General features: G+C 40.8%; 1 long non-coding RNA gene and 1 pseudogene across 2 annotated transcripts in view; both read right to left on the bottom strand.

Annotated features, from left to right (window-relative positions):
• LOC148001994 (uncharacterized) overlaps positions 1–22,304 on the bottom strand; it is a 741,081-nt pseudogene that overhangs the window by 660,941 nt on the left and 57,836 nt on the right. The gene's annotated exons all lie outside the window — the stretch shown is intronic.
• On the bottom strand, positions 7,217–21,426 carry LOC148001995 (uncharacterized). Its single transcript, XR_015634497.1, has 3 exons — positions 21,274–21,426; positions 14,962–17,623; positions 7,217–10,453 (listed from the first exon to the last, which is right to left on the bottom strand). It is a non-coding gene; the product is annotated as an uncharacterized LOC148001995 (long non-coding RNA).

Genomic DNA, 22,304 nt, shown 5'->3' with positions numbered 1-22,304 from the left:
GTTAAAAGTTTGTAACATTGATAACAGAAAGTTGGCTTAAAAGTGGAGTCATTCTAGACAACACGTGGCATGAGCCAACCCAGGGAAACAGGTCTAGATTGGGATAATATTTTAATAAAACTCTTATCACAGAAACCAGACTTATTAAAGAATTTAGGCAATGTCTCTTTGGTGAGGTATTAGAGCCTGCACCATTGTTCGTTCATATGCAAGACTTGGCAGTCATACTTTATAGCACGAGGAATGGATTTGGAGTTTTAGAGAGACTGAATTTTAGAGAATAGATTGTTTGTTGGAGGGAGAGTTTTGCTTTCCAAAGTTATGGCTGTGCTCTTGTGTTACAAGGGAAACTTAAAGATTGTGGTTAATGATTGCCAGTGTTACACTGACTACAGTTTACAGTTCGGTCACAAAGAGACGCGGGATTCTAACTCACACACATTTGCAAGTAAGGAAAAATCAAACAGGTGGAGATAGTTACGAAGGGTTGATGAGGCTATGGAACTTATAAAAGCATTACAGCCTGGTTGCTTAATCCAACTGCTATTTCAAGAAATACGTATAGAATTATTATAGGTTTAAGAGATTGTTTTTATGCTGTTTTTTGCACTCTGGGGTTGTTATGAAATATTACATTATTGAGTTTTCTTGGGTGTTGTTTGCCTTGACCATACATTTGTATGCCTTTTTGAAAGAAAAATGTATTCATTTTTATTTATTTTGATGAATTGTTCTTTGGCTGACTTTTGTCTGTTGTCCCTCTGCATGCAGTTCGGTCCATGGCCAGCGGAGGACACTAGATACCCTGTTACGTATGATGGTTAAGCACACTATAGGTCTTCTGAGTGAGCAGCAGATTTTGCATTGGGTTCTGTTGTTTATGACCTGGAGTTTGTCTCTCCCCTATGTTTATCTCTGGTGTTAACTATCATTCATGACTCTGACTGGATTCAGCCTCACTGGAGGAATGTAGAGCTCTGTGAGCTGGGTGACAGCTGGTCTCCTGGGAGTTAGGTAGTACTGTCTCTGTTTAGGGTAGGCCTCCTGTGTCTCTGGTTACAGCACGCCTCCAGGGTCCCTGGAGTACTAACCCACAGGCCTCAGAGAATTTTGAGAGAGTCTGTACTATTATTTTCTATCTTCCCTTCACATTTCCTACATCTTTAATAGAGTACAGAGTTGGCAACTATGAATTATATTTCCTAGGTTTCTCAAACCAAGAGTTTGCATGTGATTAAGTTCTAGGCAGAAACATATGAACAGAGTCCACAGGTAAAATGTCTGCCATTTTCTTCTTTATGTTTACCCACTCTAGTACTAAGGATCAAATTCCTATATTATTAAAGATAGTTGCTTTATTCAATATCAAGAATGTATGTGTAAGTAAAAGCCATATACAGCAAACCAGTTGCTAACATTAAACTAAATGGAGAGAAACTTGAAGCAATCCCACTAAAATCAAGGACTAAACAAGGCTGCCTACTCTCTCTTTACTTATTCAATATAGTTCTTGAAGTTCTTCCCAGAGCAATCAGACAACAAAAGGAAATCAAGGTGATTCAGACTGGTAAAGAAGAAGTCAAAATATCACTATTTGCAAATGATATGACAGTATATTTAAGTGATCCCAAAAGTTCCACCAAAGAACTACTAGAGCTGATAAACAGCTTCAGCAAAGTGACTGGGTATAAATTTAACTCAAATAAATCAGTAGCCTTCCACTACATGAAAGAGAAACAAGCAGAGAAAGAAATTAGGGAAACGACACCCTTCATAATAGACCCAAATAATATAAAGTACCTCAGTGTGACTTTAACCAAGCAAGTAAAAGATCTGTACAATAAGAATTTCAAGACTCTGAAGAAAGAAATTGAAGAAGACTCAGAAGATGGAAATATTTCCCATGCTCATGGATTGGCAGGCTTAATATAGTAAAAATGGCCATTTTACCAAACGCGATCTACAGATTCAGTGCAATCCCTATCATAATACCAGTCCAATTCTTCAAAGAGTTAGACAGAACAATATGCAAATTCATCTGGAATAAAAAAAAAACCAGGATAGCTAAAACTATTCTCAACAATAAAAGGACTTCAGGGGGAAATCACTATCTCTGACCTCAACCAATATTACAGAGCTATAGTGATAAAAAACTGCATGGCACTGGTATAGAGACAGACAGGTAGATCAATGGAACAGAATTGAAGACACAGAAATGAACCCACACACCTAGAAGCACCTGATTTTTGACAAAAGAGCCAAAACCATTCAATGGAAAAAAGATAGCATTTTCAGCAAATGGTGCTGGTTCAACTGGAGGTCAACATGTAGAAGAATGCAAATTGATCCATGCTTGTCACCCTGTACAAAGCTTAAGTCCAAGTGGATCAAGGACCTGCACAACAAACAAGATACACTCAAACTAATAGAAGGAGAACTAGGGCAGCATCTCGAACACATGGGCACTGGAAATAATTTCCTGAACAAAACACCAATGGCTTATGCTCTAAGATCAAGAATCGACAAATGGGATCTCATAATACTGCTAAGCTTCTGTAAGGCAAAGGGCACTGTGGTTAGGACAACATGGCAACGAACACACTGGGAAAATATCTTTACCAATTCTACAACAGATAGAGGCCTTATATCCAAAATATACAAAGAACTCAAGAAGTTAGACTGCAGGGAGACAAATAACCCTATTAAAAAATGGGGTTCAGAGCTAAACAAAGAATTCACAGCTGAGGAATGCTGAATGGCTAAGAAACACCGAAAGAAATGTTCAACATATTTAGTCATAAGGGAAATGCAAATCAAAACAACCCTGAGATTTCACCTCACACCAGTGAGAATGGCTAAGATCAAAAAACTCAGGTGACAACAAATGCTGGCGAGGATATGGAGAAACAGGAATACTCCTCCATTGTTGGTGGGATTGCAGACTGGTAAAACCATTCTGGAAATCAGTCTGGAGGTTCCTCAGAAAATTGGACATTGAAGTACCTGAGGATCCAGCTATACCTCTCTTGGGCATATACCCACAAATGCCCCAACATATAAAAAAAGACACGTGCTGCACTATGTTCATAGCAGTCTTATTTATAATAGCAAGAGCTTGAAGGGACTCAAGACCCTTTATGAACAACAATGCCAAGCAACCAAGCTTCCAGGGACTAAGTCACTACCTAAAGACTATACATGGACTGACCCTGGACTATGACCTCATAGGTAGCATTGAATGTTCTATTAAGATCAAAAGTGGAAGGGGAAGCCCTTGGTCCTGAAAAAACTGAACCCCCAGTGAACATGATTGTTGGGGGGAGGGCGGCAATGGGGGGAGGGTGGAGAAGGGAACACCCATAAAGAAGGGGAGGGAGAGGGATTAGGGGGATGTTTGCCCCGACACCTGGAAAGGGGAATAACATTCGTAATGTAAATAAGAAATACTCAAGTTAACAAAAAAAAAGAAAAGAAAAGAAAAGAAAAGAAAAAAAAGAATGTTTGTGTAATGTGTCAACATCTGGTGTTAGGGATTGTCTTATTATCTCCCCCCAAAAGCCTCACTTCTAGACCTGAGTGCCCCTGAGGACTTCAACTGATAATAAAGTCTTGCCACAGCCAATGGCTGAGCAGAAAGACAGAAAGACAGGTCAAAGGATTGGGAGAGAGGAAAGGATGAAGAGAATAGCCATGATCCAGAATTAGAAGGATCAGATTTAAGAGCTACAGGAGAGAAAGCAGCCTATGTTGTAGGTAGAAGGAAAGAGGACACTATTGGGGGAGTGGGGTGTTTCCCAGAAGGTAACAGGGCAGCATAGATAAAACATACATTTAAAGGTGTGAAACCTGGGATCCTGGGTGGAAGGGAGATGTATGGTATCTGTCAGGAGAATTAGAAATGTGTCTTTCATTCTCGAAACCAGAGAACTCTTGGGCACGAGCCATGACTGTACTAAGGAGCCAAAGTTGTTTAATTAATTCACTGCTAAAGTCTGGTACACTTAGGTCCCAAGTAAGGGTCACATTACCCTGGACACAGGTTACACAGCCCAGTCTGCCAATGCACAGTTTATTCCATTTCAACTTCTTTTAAATTCAAAGCATGATGAAAGTTTCCCACCATTTCTAGTTCTTACCAGCTGCTATTTCTCTAGCAAGAGCACATCTTGGATCAAAGTGACCCAAACCTCCTTGAAGACTGAGAAATCTGTCAGCAGTCCAACTCTTAGACGTGTTAGAGGTCCTGCTGTCTAATTAAGGTATGAACAAAGTTACTTTCTCACGAGAAAATGACCATGAAGTCCACGTCCTCAGGTTCGCAGCTTATTTGGGAAATAGAGCACCAGGATCCTCTGCTTGAGGAAGTTGCCTCCTCTGTATCTCAGTGTGCTGAGAGTGACCGAAGCATCCTAGGGTGCCCTGCAGCTGGCAAGCTAGGAGCAGTCGCCTCATGACATTTCTCTAAATTAAAGAAAAATAGTGACAACCCTAATCCCTAGAGAATGGCTAAGCAGACAGAGGGACCTGTGGCCCTGAATAGCCAGAGAAATGCTGCCCTCTGTGGATTGGCTACCTACCTTTGGACTATCACAGGCAAGGGAAAACTCAATATTTGCACCAGATACAGTCTTTTCCAATAGTTTCACCTGTGCCCTAATTAACTTAAAAACACTTAATAATTTTAGTATTAATACTTTATTCCACATTTCAGCTACATAATTCAGACTGTGCCTAAAATGGGAAAAATGAAAGGAAGTAATGAAAGGTAGTAATCTCAGATGTAAGAGTCAGGGACTTTAGAGAATTATCCAGCCTTTGTTGTATAACTAAACCTTCAAGAAATTCCTCTTAAACCTTGAGTGTAACCAAGCAAGACTGAGCCAGAAAGCCACATTCTGGTTCACTTTTATACTAGACTCAAGGACAATCATATACAATACACACATCAATCACAGACATTTTGTTTTGTCCTCTCCTGCTTCATGGAAAGCAGTGGAGCCAGAAACTCAGATGATAAACTTCAGTCCAAACACAAGAAGCCAATTAAAATAACAAAAACAATAAAGAAACCTGGTTTGATGGCACACACCTTTGCTGGGGGGACAGAGACTCCATATCCTCCCTAGCCAGCCAGCCGAGCTGTCCTGTTCTATTCCTAGTCAAATGAAAACTCCCATTTTATAAAAATTGGTGGACAGCACCTGAAGAGTAAACCCCAAGGTTGTCCTCTGGCCTGCACACATGCAAGCTCACATATGCAGAGCCACAAGACCAAACTAGCCTGTAAAAGGTTTTTCATGAGCCAGGAAGATAGCTCAATGGGTAAAGGTTCTTGTGTGGCCAAGCCTGACATAATCAGTTCACTACCTGGGACCTACACAGAAACCTGACTCCTACCAGATGGCCCTGACCTCCATGCTTTGAAGTTTGGTCTGTTGCTCTGTATTGTAATGCTAACTGCAGAACTCCACGACCTGATTGTCCCAGAGACAAGAGAGTCCACATGTAGACCCAAGTGATAGTATGAAAACTCGTTTACCCAAATTATTTCTGATAGATGAATAAGGATTCCAACAGTCAACAGCTGGGCACAGGCAGGGTTTAACATCCCAGGACTTCAGGCATCCAAGAAGAACCATGAGTAATAAAGAAGGTGAAGGGAGGAGGAAGCCGCCATGGGTCAAGTGGGTTGGCTAATTGGAGTTAAGAGCAGCTCAGATGAAACACAGCAAATTATATAGTGGGATTAATAGCAGGGAAACAGACATAACAGCCAGAGGATCCATGGCTGCCCAGCTCCTGTGCTGATTAAAGCTTAATGTAAATATGAAGCTTGTGGGTGTCTTTTATCTGGGAACTAAGTGGTCAGAGGCAGGTGAGAAAACCTGGGTTGGGATTAAATAATTTCTACCACATATACACTCACAATTCCTGCCCCTCTACACACACAGACACACACAGACACAGACACACAGACACACACACACACACACACACACACACACACACACAAGTAACTGTAATTTTAAAAAGGGGGATAAGGAACTTGTCGTCAACCATGGGGATCCAAGTTCTATTACTAAAACCCATGTGGTAGGAGGAGGACCTCCTCACTCATTGTCCTCTGTCATCCATATATGCACACTAACACATATAGGCATATGCACACAGAATATGATAATGTATGAATTAATGGATTAATAAATTAATTAAAGGTTTTTCAAATCATCTATTCTTGGTCCCCGCTCACTTCTGTCTTTGATTTACACAGCTCACTTCCCCACATCTGCCTCTCCTTCTCGCATGCCTTTCATGCTTGCATGTGTGTTTCTCCTCTCTTAGTGTCCATGTTTAAATCTATATTCACTTGTTTATAAACTACTGATCTGGTGGCTAGACACATGGTTTCCTGGTTAAAAGAACTTGCTGTGTGATCATAAGGCTTGGAGTCCAAATCCCATCATCCCGCAAACACCGGCCACTACATCTGCCAGGAATCAGACAACATCCTCTTGGGCAGAAATAATGAAATACTGCCAGTAATTTGGAGGAACACACACTTACAAATATATGGCAAAAATTCAAAATTTGTCCTTGTAAAATGTAGCTCAGAAAAGTGTTAGGACCTGGGCTATGAATCAAAGGGAAGTAAAAATTCTGGTTCCTTTTATACCATGTGAGCCAACCAAGTATTATCTCTACAAACCTGTTCCTTTGTCTGTACACTAAATTTAAAGAGTGCTTTGGTTTATTAAATGGGAAACAACTTAGCAAAGAGTCCTGTAGCATAGTCCATACTATGGAATTCACCAATTATTATTAAGTTTTGGAACAAATGTTAAAAAACAAGTAGGGTTTCATGTTCATATTTAAGTGTCAGGCACAAGGCTTACAATCCTATGACATAAGGTTGAGACTAAAAGGAATTACAAAACATTATTTGCCAAGGACAAATGCTAAGTAAAAATATGCTCCAACTTGAGAACCAAAATACAACATGTAGGAAAACTCCTTGTACAAAATGTTAGAAAACATCACACTAAGGATAATAAGACACCTCTCCTTCCAGAACACTACAAGAAACAGAATTCCCTGAGATCGTCTATTGTTTTCCTGTCTGGATAAAGGAAGCCCCAGTAAGTTCTCTCATCACCACAATTGTATTTCCAGTAGAACATCAAAGCAAAACCTAGGAAAGGCATCTATAGCTTTCCCATTCTCAGCAATTCATTTTTATTTCATTCTAGACTTACAGATAAAATACTTAGAAAGGCAATCAAATTTTGGTAGGCAGGAAAATTTCACTCAAAACATAAATAAAAATGAATTCTATTTTACCTATTGACAACAATGAAAAGTATCAGAAAACAAGAAACAGTAACACACCTTTAATCCCAGCACTCTGGAGACAGAGGTATGTAGGCACATCATTTGTCTTTGAACCAGGCTGATCTATAGGCTACTCAGAAAAAGTTTGTGCATCACTGAAAAAATCCAGCCTCCAACAAAGAGAGAGAGAGAGAGAGAGAGAGAGAGAGAGAGAGAGAGAGAGAGAGAGAGAGAGAGACAGAGAGAGAGAGAGAGAGAGAGAGAGAGAGAGGAAGAACCGATTTTATTAAAAAGTTTGGATTATCTGTTTATATTTATTTGCATGGGGTCTGAAATGCAGAGGGTTTTCTAGCAAACTAAAGCAAGCAGAATTTACTTATGAAGCCTGCAGGCTCATTTCCCACGGGAGTACTATCCACCCCACTGCTAAACTCGGCAGAGCATTGACAGAGTGGGTATGAAACTGCTCTAGTTTTCTTTCAAGCTGTAAACTGCAGGCAAGTAGCATCCTCAACGCTGCCTCCCAAAGTGGCATCTCCATCTTATACCATCTCATCCCATGTGGTTGGGGGAATGAGAAGGATATGCAGGCTCTGATGCTGTTTCCACTGTGTTTACTTTCCAAATGCTTTTATATCCTTTCTGTTTTCATGTTCCCCTTATAACAAAAGCCTCTGTGGCACTATTTCTATGTAATTGTCTCTAGCTTGTCACTACATGAGTACATGGTATCCAGACTCTGCTGACTTTAATAGATACTAGAGAAAATTCGAGATCCACACCCCAGACCTCTTTGCCTTTATCTTGCTAGTTTCCACCCCAACTCAGTAGTGCATCGTGAGAGGATTCTCAGAGAGGTGTGTGGACAGTCTAGTTTCTGATGAACAAGCTCTGTCTACATCAATTCCTCAATGACAACCCCTCAAACCCTAGGATATGCATCCTAGTAATGTGAGACAGCCAGTATGAAGCCCCTGACATTTGCTTAGGGCAAACATTTAAGCAGGGCATACCCTGATCTCAGGTGCAGGGAAGTTTGTCTGCCTGACAGGTGGCCTTGGTTCTTCATGAGTAATCCCTACTTAAAGGTGGACTTGTTACAAGAAAGAGACCAGAGCTGAGTCTTACATTCTTACAACTTCATATAGTATCAATTACACTTCTGGGCTGCGTGCTTTCAGTCGCCACATATTCAAGTCACTAGTTTTGTCTGTTTATTTGTTTGTTTGTTTCTAGTATTGGACAGAGAGGTAGCAGTTTTACTGTGTTCTGTGTTTCAGACATATGACTGGATGGTTGATTTCTGTCTCTACTTCTGCAGTTAGACCATCAGGCTGTCTTAGTAAATTGGAATCCTCATTTTGTATTTCAGAAGTGATTTTTTCCCACTTCTAATTGTAGCATCAGCATCTCAGTACAAGTTTAGTTGTTACATAGTCTAGGATTTCTTAACAGAAAACATATTGATACCCTCAGCTTTAGAACTGAGACATAAAGCTTTGCTAATTTTCAGTTCCTGTTCTTGAGGCCATTGTATTTGGAGAACATCATGTGATTAGTAATTGCATGTCAACTTGGTCAGGCATAGGATGCCCAGGAGCTGACTAAATATTATGTCTTACCATATCTGGATGAGTGTTCTAAAGAGCTTAGCATCCACACTGGTGGACTAAAGGACATAACTGCTCCTCTGTGTGTGTGTGTGTGTGTGTGTGTGTGTGTGTGTGTGTGTGTGTGTGTATGTGTGTGTATGTATGTGTGTATGTGTGTATGTATGTGTGACATCTGGCCAGTTGCTGGCTTATAGAAAGAGGAATATAGGTGAAGGTTGATTCCTAGCTTGGTTTGGGGGATTGATCTGTCAGTGAAATTTTTAATTCTCAGGCTGTCAGGCTGACTAGATCTCAACTGTGAGCTCTACTGTTTTTAGATTTCTTTCAAACATAACACTGGCTTTACAAGTAGACACACATAGAGAGCCACATGTAAGACAAGGGCTGGAATACAAACTGAGAAAACTGTTCCTAGGCAGTTTTGTAGCTTGAGTGTGAAATACAATATTGAAAAAAACATTGTGCATCATATGACTGTGTATACAGAACACACATACAGAGAGAGACATATACAATTGGTTCTGTTTCTTTCATTTCTTTGAAGAACTATGACTAATACTTAGTACTTGAAATCTAAAATTCATAGTTTTCTTTATGGATCTGTAAGTCAGAGGCTTTGGAAGGCAAGTTACTTGCTGTAGGTCATTCTTCAAAGGAAGGCAAAGATAAACATGAAGGAAAGGAGAACGTCATGGAGGACGTTAACACTGGGCTTGCATAGTTCATTGACAGGACTCGTGTCTTTCAAAACACTCTGTCTTTACTTCCTGATTTCTACACATGTCTAAATGTTTTCAAAGGGAGTTCTAAGAACTCCATCTGTGCCTGGTAGTAAACTAGACAAGGCTCACACCATTCACTGTAGCAAACAGAAGTCACTGAAACCTGGAGACTAGATTTAAAGGATGTGCACTGTCATTCACACAGTCCACAGAGTCCTGTGAAGTTTCTATGTTGCTGGCTATTGGATGTTTGCTATCCTGTAGCACCATCAGTCACTATCTTTGGTTCTTGTTTTGAGCCTGAAACTCATTGAGGACCTGCTAGAATGGAAGTTTGAGTAGATCTCCAGTCATAGAGGATAGCAAGAAAGATGAGAACCATGAAGGTAACCTAGAACTCACGAGGGACTGGAGCCTTTGAGGATAACTGGATTTGCACATGTCTTACCGTCTCCAGCCTTAGTAGCACCAGTGTCCTTCAGAGGAGCTCAATGATCTGATAATGTACATGACTTGAGACTTGAAGAACCATTAGTGGAGACCGAGGATTTCCAAGTGCAATAATGTCCTATGCAGCAGGATGCCACCAGAATGCCCAGAGACTTGCATTTTGTTTTTAGAGTGGGGACACAATGATGATGGTTCTCTGCTGCCTTTCAGATGACAGGCAACATGACACTTGCTCAATCGGAAGCGAGTGCTTGTCACAAGGATTCTGGATGGTGTTTTCTTCTCCTCTGGAAGATACAAAGAAACTCTACCATTCAGCTCCTCCAAGGCTTCAGGCATCTGCATGAAAGGCACAGCAAGAGGAGAGACAGTGTCAGTGCATCCACTGCTCCACCACAGTTTGCTTTCTCATTAGGAAAACAAACGGCCTCCCAGGAATTCTGAGACCTACAAAGAAGGAGGTAGAAAGAGCTTTCAAATGACTCAAAAGCGTTTTTAAAAAAATCTATTGAGTGAGTTCTCATTTGAAGTTAATAGAACACTCACTTCCTAGTTTGAAAATTTGTATTTGAGGAGCAAATTAAACATCCAAACTTCGTAAAATCTTCCTAAAAATGTATCTTCAGGAAACCAAATAGGTCTAAATGATGACTGTTTTACTGTATAGAAGACTGTTAATTAAGAATATGGAAAGCAATACATAATCAGAAAAGCCCACATTCTGTAATTCCTATTAAATTTAGCAATTTAGTTACTATGTTGAATTTTAATTAAAATGTTGCTGTTGGGAACTAAGAAAGTCACCTTGGACCAAAAGTAACCCTGCAGAGATTGCTTTCTTGTTGCTGATGGGGAACGAGGGGCTAAGGGTTCAATGAAAGCTCAGACTGGACCAACAAGCTCATCAGGTAAAGGAACTTGCTACCAAGGTTGGTGACTTGAGTGTGATTTCTGGAATCAGGTCCAAAGGACATAACTCCTCCCAAAAGTTATCCACTGATGCCACACAGGACAGTGGAATTCATGTGCACAAGTGCACACACACACACACACAGACAGACACACACACACACACAAAGAGAGGGGGTGTGAATAAACATAATATATTTTTCAAAGGCTCAAATGTCACAGTGCCTAAGAATGAATCTTAGCACCCAGTCAGTGTTGCAGAACAGAAGGCAGAAGCAGGCCAAGTCTACAGCAAGCTAGCAAGTTTCTAAGAATGTGGGTCCTGAGGAAAAACAAGGTTTGGAACCAGGGTGTGTCCAAACAGGTGGACCATAAAAGGATTTTTTGAGAACTCGATGCAGACATTTGCACTTGCACCAGAATTATTGTTAATGTTGGCATTCATTCTACACTCCACTGAGCCAAGCTCCCTGGGCAAGCCATCCCCAAATAGGACTTGGAAGTGCCATTTCCACATCTAGCTACTAGGATAGTGAGTCCCACATCTAAATCCCCTGCCTGTGAGTTCAGAGCACTCGAGGGGTATCTGAAAAGATCTTCCCAGTACAGGCCCACTACCTCTGAGACCGTCTCATGCTCTTCCTACCCCAGCTTTAGTCTCCTTGATGGTGACCTGGGCCCTTGAAAACAAAAGAAGTAAAAAGTTCTTAAGAAGCCGTGGCTTTTTGGTTAGCTTCTTGTCCTTAGTGGCTTTGATGAAAAGCTGAATTATAGGAAAAAAGATTTTGCACATTAATTTGGGATCATAGAATTCACACCCAACAAACTGGCGAGACTGGGCTCAGAGCTGGAGAGGGGAGACTCAGATGGAGCTTGAGAACTGTCCAAAGCTACATCCCATTTCCCTTTGCAACTGCAAGAGCGGGAGAGACCCATTTCTGAGTTGTGCTGATCTGTGCTATAGTAGGCTTGGTAATGAGAAAGCACAGTGCCTCCCTTTGTAGCCTCAAACTCCAGGCTCTCCTGTTTCAGTTCCCCAAGCATCAGGAGGGCAGGTTTGTGCTGTCACAGCGCTAGCAGGAACAGGAAGATTTCTGTGTTCTGTTATCTTCTTCCTGAGCTGAGGCTGAACCTGGAGTTTCCCTGTATGTAGCATCTTTCAAGGCTGTTCCTCTGCAGCTCTGACACCTTTTTTTTTTTTAATATCAACCAAGTTTATTTTGCCTTTTAAGTAGGGTTCATATAGCACTACAGGTAGGTAAACAATGTGAATTAGTATACATCATCTCAAAAGCCAGAGTTTTGTTATCGTTGTTGTCATTTTTTAATGAGATGTGAAAAAGATGCAGCCCATTCTAACAGGATAAATATTTGTAACCATTTCACTTTGAGTTAATGAAGGGTCACAAATGAGCGACACTCCTCATTGAAGAAAACAGAAAGCTGTTCTCGACAAGGGACAGCTCACACACACAAGCAAAAAACAAAACAAAACAAAACAAAACAAACTGTGTAAAAATAATTAACTTTTCCCATATTAAACCTTGACCACTGGGGAGATGCCTGGAGAGGTTCAATGACAGATTATTCAAGCACTTGGGCACCCTCTAGAGGAACAACTTGAAAACCTTCAAAACTTCATTTGGAAATAAAAATCTGATTTTACCTAAGCTATGAAAATTTTATGCTCAGAGGTTCCACTTGGACATTTTTATTTGGAAACCTCATCAGAAAGTGTCTTGCTCTAAAGCACTCATGAAATGGGCACAGCCACTGTCTTTGCTACTGTTCCAGTCCTTTCTGTACAGCAACACAGGGACAATCATCTCCAGTTTCTGAACTTCAGTAACTGTAAGCACTGCTACAGTGTGGGACAACTAGCATTCCTCCAGTTCTTAGGGATAGCATTCTTAACATTTGAATGCTTGTAGCATCACTGATCTTTGACCCTTTTTCCTCCTTCCTACCTGTCCTTCTATTTGTCTGTGCTAGACAAGGTTCTGCCATTAGAGTGTCACCCCATATCTGAGTTTCTTTTCATAGGATTAAATCACCAAATCATATAAAGTGACATCCCCTGAGATGTTTCCATGTCAATTCCTTATGGCTGTTCTTTTGAGAAAGGCTCTCAATGCACAGTCCAGACTTAACACAACCTTGAGATCCTCCTGCCTCTGACTCCCAGTCAACATCACTTTCATCTGAAATGAGATTAAAAGCTCAAGATTCAACTTTTGTCTCCAGTACTGGGAGCTTTCTCTCTTGAAGATGCTCTGATAATTTAGTGGGCCAGCATTGATTTGAATCAGTTTCACTTTGGGTTGATAAAAATTTTCACTGAGTTCATGGACATCATTTCTTCTCTTTGAGAGTCTCTAAGAATCTGGTTCTTATTTGTTCTTCAGGGCCCAAGAGTCCAGAGATTAGAAATATACCAAAGGTGAAGATTCTAGTAAGTAACCTTGTCTCATAAACTCAGGCCTTAAATAGAAGGCTAAAGATGACTTAGAATTAAAGGCAATGTATTTTTACACTCTGTTCATGGGGAGAATAAAAATCAGAAGATAGATGGAAAGAGGACACTAAAGAAAACAGAGACCTACCCATAAGACGTTACAGGTACTGTTGGTTGGGGTTCTCTGTGAGCTTGTCGCCACAACATCATATCACATGGATGTTCTGCTCACATCATGCCTGGTTGAGTTTACAGTTGTTTAAGATCAGACATAGTACTAGTGTTGTAGTCAATGTTCTATTGTTATGAAGAGACACCATGACCATGACAACTCTTACAGAGGAAATTTTTTAATTGGGACTGGCTTAACATTTTCAGGGTTCTAGTCTATTATTGTCATGGGGGGTGGGAACACAGGAAGAGATGGTACTAGAGAGATACCTGAGACTTCTACATTCCAATCAGCAAGGAAAGAAAGGAGCAAAGACATTGGGCCTAGCTTGACCATTGTTAGATTCTCTTTTCGATCACCAAGAAACAAATAGATTTAGGTCTGTGGAGATTTCCAGGCAAATGTGGTGGTTAGGTCCTGCAATTCTAACAACCTGGAGACAGAGAATATGTCATGGTGAAGAACAACTTCAGCCCAGAGTGAGGCCCTGTCTCAAAAACAAAAAAACAAAAAAACAAAAAAACAAGAGCCTAAAAAAATGTACCACACCTTGATTACAAAGTCTTCTGGATACCCTGAGAGATTACTGGAGTCAGGCTATTTGGACAATTAATCTTAACAGTGAACAGCACTGATCAATCAATAGGCCTTGATTGTATATAAAGAGAAAGGGGTGGAGCATAAGTATTCATTGCTCTCTGCGTTCTCAGAGAGGGTATTATACAGACAGCTGCTCAACCTGCCATGGTGGACTGTGGCCTCCAATTGTTGGCCAACATACACCCCTTCATTAAGTTGATTCTCGGGCATGTGATTTAGTAATGGGGATGGAATTCATGTGGTAGGACATCTCCAAATCTGTGTGAATAGGCAGGCATGTTAAAAATAGGGAAAGGGTCCAGAGGAAGCTTCATAAACAAGAAAATCTCCAAATTGCAGGCCTGAAGTATACTGTATGTACAACACCAACATTAACATGTAAAACATATCCAGATTTCAAGGAGAGACATTCTAGTCATGGTGGCACATGTTTGTAATCCTGGCACTGGGAAGATGAAGCAGGAGGATCTCTGTGAGTTTGGGTCAGCCATGACTACATAGTCAGTTCAAAGCCACCTCATAGTTTGTCTAAAAAGAATTTTTATCAGTGAAATAACAAGTCCAGAACAGATTAACAGAAAAGTCCAACAATAGAAGTGTTACTGAGGACGCAGACGCACCCAAAATCCTGGGATGTGGTGTGGGTTGGAAAACATTTTTATGCCAATAAAACTAGGTGTGCATAAACCCTGTGATCGTGAAGTCACTTGCCTGTGTACACTGCATTAGACGATCTGCCTTCTCAAATCCAAATCCTCCATTTCAAGATGCAAGAACCAGAGCCACACTGACTGCTGTGTGAGTTTGCAGGCCATAAGTGCTGTGGACCCCCATCAGTCCTGCAATTCTTGAGGGAACCAGCTACTAGTGGTCCAGATTTGACTCCTCAACACTTGGGTAAATTGTTAGTGAGAGCAGGGTATGTAGTCTCTGGGGCCTGAAAAACATTTGACTGTCATTCTTGGAGTTAATCTACTGTGCATGACTAAAGGAATCTGCACCCAGGAACTACTATCTGGTAGCTTGGTGACATTAAACATGTACCCTTTCCCTGGAGATGCCTCGGAGTGACCTTAGATTGGTCCCATTTCTAGCTGATAGAATTGGAGGTAGCACTTAGATTGGCTATGAGCTCCCTGCTTCTGATCTTTTGGATTATCAAAGTTTCCTACAGAAAAGACAACATAAAAAAAGTACAATTTATTGAGGTTGGAAGCCCACTGTGGCTGGCATCATTACCATGACATCATTCTGTGAATAGCATACGAAACTGGGCTCTAGCATTCATGTGGTAATTTGTGCCAAAACAAGTTTGCTGAGTGATCAAGACAAAAGAGATGAAGTAATAGAAAATATTTGGTAACTTAAGAACATACGATTTTAAAGAGTTAAGCTTGGAAGGTTGTTATAATCATACAAATATTATTTTAAAATGTTTTTTTTGTGTTCAAACATGTATGGCTTAATTAAATGATTAATGAAACATATAAATCTAAAGAAAATGAGAAAACTATCATTATAAGAACTGTGTCTGTTTTATCGTTAGTGGGTTAGAGACTCTGGTGATGACCTATATTCTGTAGCCCCATTTAGCAGGGTGTGGTCACACTGGGTGCTGAGGACCACAATGTATGGGTTTTCACCATTGGTTCCAAGCTCTGTGTCAGGATCCTCTCTGTCCACATAAGGTTTCCAGTCTGGAACTTTTGGTCAATCTCAGATATGAACAAGGTCTCAGCCTTGTGAATAGTCCTCTGGGTCTGTTGCAGGGTCTTTAAGAATGTGACAGGGGAATGGCTAGTAACTTTTACCTAGTGAACATCTCAATATGGGTGGCATCTGACCCTTAGGGCAAAAAATAGGAGGTTAGTCCAATTTTCATAGCTTTCATCGACACATTTATTTTACCCTTCCTGATTTTTGCCGTCTCTATGCACAATGTAATTTTAGATGAACATTTAGGGCTTTTGCCAGATTTAGGGGAAAGTTTGTTCATGAAGGTGAGGACATTGTCAAATCTCAAAGGTAGAGGTAAACCATATACAGAATTTTTTGTCTTCTGATAACAGCAGAGAGTATGTGTCTCATGTTCAACAAGAACTGCCATCCATTTGCCTCCTGTTTCTTTTGTCACTTGGTTTCTTCCTGTGTTCTTTCTGTCAAGGTGAGGAGTCCCCTCTCTCTAAAGAGGGCCTATGGACACTGGCATTGGCAAATGCATGTCAACTCTTTGCAGTATGCATGTCTTTGCCCTTCTCCCAGCAAAATGAATGGGATAAAGCCAGAAGGTCAGCCCTTTGTGCTGAAGTCCATTGGCTGAGGGACTGGGCCTATACCATCCTGGATAGGTGACCACTGCAACCTAGTATACCTGATTTCATGCTGATCAAAGCTGCTCCATATAAAACCTGATTGGTCGCTTACCCATGATCTCATAGGCACACCCCAGAGTGGGCAAAGACCTGGCATGAACACACTCTTGCACATGCGCACACAACTAGCTTCCTGAAAGGAAGTCGGGGTGGTCCGGCAGAAGCCAGCACCATCTTGTAATGGTGAATGCTATCCCAGCTTTCCACGTGGGGCGCAGTGGAAGCCAGCCCCATCTTGTGGTGGCGAATGTTATTGCGGCTTTCCACATCTCCCCTTTTTGTTTTACTAGTAAGAGGCTTGTCTAGGCCTCTGCAGTTACGTCCATCTGCTGTGGCTCCTGTCTTAGGTCGTTCCTCTATGTCACCGTCTTATCCGTCGTAGGGTAACCCTATCGCCACTGGGCCCCGTGTCTTATATCGGTCTGTGCATGAGGAAAGTTGCCCGTCTCTGGATACCTCAGTGCTGTGTGACAGTAACTGCTAAACGACCTAGGGCGAACTCTACAAAAGAGGCCAGCCAGAAATTGAGTTAGTGGGGAAATCATGATCAACTTACTGCATGTAATGAGGAAACCTCAGCGATGTAGAAGGGCTGATCAAAGAATCATTGAGTCTCTGTCATCCCAGTGTAATGGATCCATAAATCCATGGGGTGCAAGAGCAGAGAACTCAGATGACAACTATTTCCTGAGCATAGATAACCAAATTCCAGGGGAGGCCCCTTGTTCAATGGCCACAAGTGCTTGAGTGATAACGACCTTGTCCCGTTTCTGTTGAGATCTGAGTTTGCAAACCAACCATAGCATGAACACTAATCCACAGCATAGGGCTGCACCAAACAGAGCCACCCCCACCCATTCTTTGAAGTACTAGGAATCCAAATCTAAAGAGGCAGTGCGAGGGCTAGAGGTAGTTTCCGAGGGATCCATCCGGGAGTGATTTCTAGGCGTCAGAATTCTCCATGTCAGTCGTTCCGGTAGCCAGAATGGGTTGTCTTCTTCCTGCGGGAAAACAAAAATAGCTCCCCTGGATCTTATTAAAATAGGATCCGGGCCTTTCCATTGACCAGTCAAAATATCTTTCCATTTTACCATCTCTTTTGGTCTTTCAGGGTCTGAACAGTGACGTTCGGCCACAGTATTGCCTTGGGCATCAAGATTTAAAAAATTAAGGGTGAAGAATGCCATGGAAACAGCTACTCTTGGTAATGAGCCTCCTCGACTCCCCCTTTTTATTTATTAAGATATAAACTGTCTAGTATCATTGTCCTCCCTCGTTAAGGGGTCCAGGCAATCCAGGTTGAGTTTTTAAATGTCCTATAAAGGAACAGTACTTAGTGTTCTTAACCACTAAGCCATCTCTCTAGCACCGCACAAACTTTATTTACCTAAATATAAGCATAAATTAGAAATGCCAAATCTTGTAAATATTGTCCAGATTCAGTCATACTAGAAATCCCTGAACTGGCAGGGCGAGGCTGGGAATTGAAAGTAAGCAAATGGTGTCTTCCTCTTTTCGTGAGGGTGTGTTATCAACTCCATGACCATTTTCAAAGAGCTGGGTCTATGGTTTTATTTAGTTGTCTGAGCCACAGCACTGAAAGGACAGTGAGTTGTCAGATATTCACACTGAATTCATCACTCATTGATTTCAAGTAGAAAACCTGCCTCTAATAAATCATTAAGTAATTGTGAAATTTGAGGGCTAGTAGTATCTAAAAAGAAGAAAACTATTTAATCAATTGTAAACCACAAGCCACACATTGGCTATCAGTATATGAATTGAAATCTTGATTTTAACATTTAAAAACAGTGGCTACAGCACGTAATTTAATAATCTGTGCTGAAGCAGCAGAAACTCAAAAGAATAAGCAAGTGATCCAATCATACATGTAGCCTTTTTATTAGATGAACCACCTATAAATACAGTAAGCACAGTTCCTATGGGTTGTATGTAAAAATTTACAATTTCTTTTTAAAATACTTCCATGACTCTAGCCTACAATTCTGTATTAACACAACTGAAGCTTTATCTCCAACTTTGTGGATAACAAAGTTAAGTCCTCTGGTAAGGTGAGGTACTTTGGCAATTAACATATGCTTGGAGGCTTAAAATTAGCTTCAAATATTCTTTTCTGGAGTAGTGTAACAGCTACTCCCCAAATATTAAAGCTCATTTTTGAGAGCAAAGGATTGTAGTAAAAATTTCCATATACACTTAAAGATTTAACGTTCTTACTTCTTACATTGAAGAAGCGACAAAATTACATAATAAGGCTATTAGCCATTCTTTTGTAAAATTTTTAATGATATCACTTCATGGGCTCTCTAAAATTATAAGCAAGCTCATGAAATGAAAACTCACAATAGCTATGATGTAAACAAATTGTATAAAATCAATCCTCTAAATCTGTCTTGAAATGGCAGTTGGAGTAAACAAACTGGCTGTAATGTTCTCACAAGTTCTAAAACCTCATCAATCCTTCATGAATCTTGTAACAATCTCTACCTGTTTGATTTTTTCTCAATTATAAATAAGTTTGAGTTAGTCAATGCAACACTGGCAATCCTTAATCACAATCTTTAAGTTCTCCTTGTACCACCAGAGCACAACCACAACTTTGGAAAGTCACCTGAGTTCTGAGTATGTGACTAGGCAGTTGTTCTTGGGGCAGTGGAATTATCATCAAAATACAGTAACTTCAGGGCAAACCACAACTTTGGAAAGCAAAACTCAACCTCCAACAATCTAGTCTCCAAAATCTAGTCTCCAAAACACCAAGTCTATCCTTTATGCTACAAAGTTTGACTGCTAATTCCTACATATGAACGCACGATGGTGTAGTCTCCAGTACCTCAAAAAGAGACATTGTCCTAAATTCTTTTAGAAGCCTGGTTTCTAAGAGTTCCATAAAAATATTGTCTCAATTTAGACCTGTTTCCCTAGGTTGGCTCATGCCACATGTTGTCGAGAATGACTTTATCCAAATTACCAGTTTTATGTCAACTTTCTGTTACCAATGTTATACCTTTTTAACCATATCTAATAACTTAAAAGCCAATAGTCCATAACCAAGGCATGTAGAGCATATTTATACATTTAAAACCAATGAGAAACAAAATTGAAGTGTCTACACATATCTTTAATATATAGACCAAGCACCATTTTTACCTTTTTAGCTATGATTTTAAGAGAAGCATCTTGTCACCTGTTGAGTCTACAGCTCATGCAGACGCTCACCCCTGGGCAGCTTCTCCAGCTGACCTAGACACCTGGCTACAGGTACAGGGCTCCAAGGGCTGATTGAAACTGCTTTTTATTCATTTGTTCCTTTTTTGAAACGAGTTAAAACCAAATCAAGGTGTGAACAACTGGCAGATAAAGTTTTTACCATTTTCTCTTTTGAAAATGAAACATAAAACATTTAAGCAACAAGAAACAAAAACCACAGACATAAACTGACATACATGGACAGCTTGGTGCACCAAGGACAGACAATAGACAAAGGGGAAAAAACTAGATGGTGTCCCACGAAAAGGACCAGATTCCAATAGGAGTCAGCAGAAAGGTAAGATTTCCCCTTTCCCACCACTTCCACGGTGACCATCCACTCGAGTGGAGTTGATATGGATGATGGATTGTCTCAATTCCTGGACTAGTCCATCATCATGTTGAAACCAAATTCCTGTAAGATACTGAGATATATTACGGGATATCTGAGCAGCATGACTGACATTCACAAATGGTATGGAAGTGAAACACTACAACTCTGAAGACAAAAGTTTAGAATTAAGATATCCTTTTGTTTGATTCTCCTGAATAAATTTTCAGGCGGTCTACCTCTATCAAATCTAATCAGTATGACTCTGTGACGTTTCCAGAGCCTAATCACACCTTTTATAAGCACAAAGACAAAATTTTTCTCCCAAAATATTGTGTTCCTTTTATCACCTTTTCTTTTCTTTCGTGACCTTTTCTCCCTCCGACATACTTTCTTGTTGCTCTACAAGGACACTCTGTTCTGTCCTAACAGCTGTAATGGCTTCCCACACAAAGAAAATTAAACAAAATTACCAGCCTTGCCCACAAAGGATTGATAACTTTCGGTTTCTTCACAGTGGCTCTCCACCTAGGCCCATATCTTTCTTCTTCATAGTGAGCTGTCTCATCTTCTAAATCCTCTTCCTCAGAGGGGCTAAGCTCATCTGATTCTGAACTATCAAGTCCCGAAGCCTCTAACTCCTTTACCAGATAAAGACTTTTCCTTTTCAGAGCTTTCTTTTCCTTTCCCTGTTTCTCTCCCGGGTTGTTCTTTCCCCTGTCTCTCGCTTCCTCGGATCTAAAGCCTTTGGAAGGGTCTGTTTTCTTATGTGAACCTTTTCTCTTTGAGCTCTTTAATCTTTCATCCTGATCTGTTTCTGACATGCTGTCTTGTAACTCCCTTAGCACTCCCTGTCCCTCTATCACTGTCAGGCGGCATTTCCCATCTTCTAGGCACAACCTCTGACTGTGCCTAGTGGCAGCCGCAAAGTCAAAAACCAAAAGAGAAAGAATGAGGGCTGCTAAAACGATAACAAAAGCCTCTGCCCCATCTTCTAATGGGGGAGAGAAGTGAAAGAGATCACGACCAAACGTATCTCTCAGAGCTTACCCTAGAAACTGCAGTTCTGAATCCTCTCTGCGAGCGGACGCTCTCCTCGGCGCCTGAGATGGTGAGGCGTTTTTCCTGGATTTCAGCACCATATGTCGCGCGCCCAACGTCTCGCCAGCAGGAACGCACGCACGGACACCAGGATCCTTCTGCAGCAAAGTGTTTATTACATCTTGAAGAGGAGAAACTGGGGCCCCAGAATGGCGCGGCTTATCCACACCTGATTGGTCGCTTACCCATGATCTCATAGGCACGCCCCAGAGTGGGCAAAGACCTGGCACGAACACACTCTTGCACATGCGCACACATCTAGCTTCCTGAAAGGAAGTCGGGCTGGCACGGCGGAAGCCAGCACCATCCTGTAATGGCGAATGCTATCCCAGCTTTCCATGTGGGGTGCAGTGGTAGCCAGCACCATCTTGTGGTGGCAAATGTTATTGCGGCTTTCCACAGAAGCTCCAACTCTCATTCATGCAAACTATGCACATACACACACACACACACACACACACACACACACACACATATATATATATATATACATGCATACATACATACATGCATGCATACAAGCACACACAATTGATAGATAAAAGAACAATGCTCTAACCATCACACACACAACCCTTACACATATTCTCACATACCCCATAGTTTATGTTAGAAGAAATAATGCTGCAGTCCACCACACATAAGTCTCAACAGAGACACATAGTTGGTGGATGCTCCAATCCCCACAATGTATTCTTCATTTCATTCAATATATATCCCAGCAAAATCTTTCATGCAGTATTAAATTACGTGTTTTTGTTTTAGTTTTATTGTAGTGAATGGTTAGTGAATAATGTGTTTTTCAATACCTTCTAAGAATAACATTTCAAGTACAGGTAAAGAACAAAAATTAGGACCACAATCCCATGAACATTCATAACAAAGCAACTTATCATAGATTAACAAAGCATAAGCAAGCAAGATAGTTTTCTCAGCCAGTTTCTCTTACTGGCAGGCAGCAATTAGCAATTAGAAAGAAA

Source organism: Rattus norvegicus, chromosome 12 (genome assembly GCF_021556685.1).
Source record: "Rattus norvegicus strain SHRSP/BbbUtx chromosome 12, alternate assembly SHRSP_T2T, whole genome shotgun sequence".
Classification (NCBI taxonomy): Eukaryota; Metazoa; Chordata; class Mammalia; order Rodentia; family Muridae; genus Rattus; species Rattus norvegicus.
This window is presented reverse-complemented; position numbering and strand designations above follow the sequence as displayed.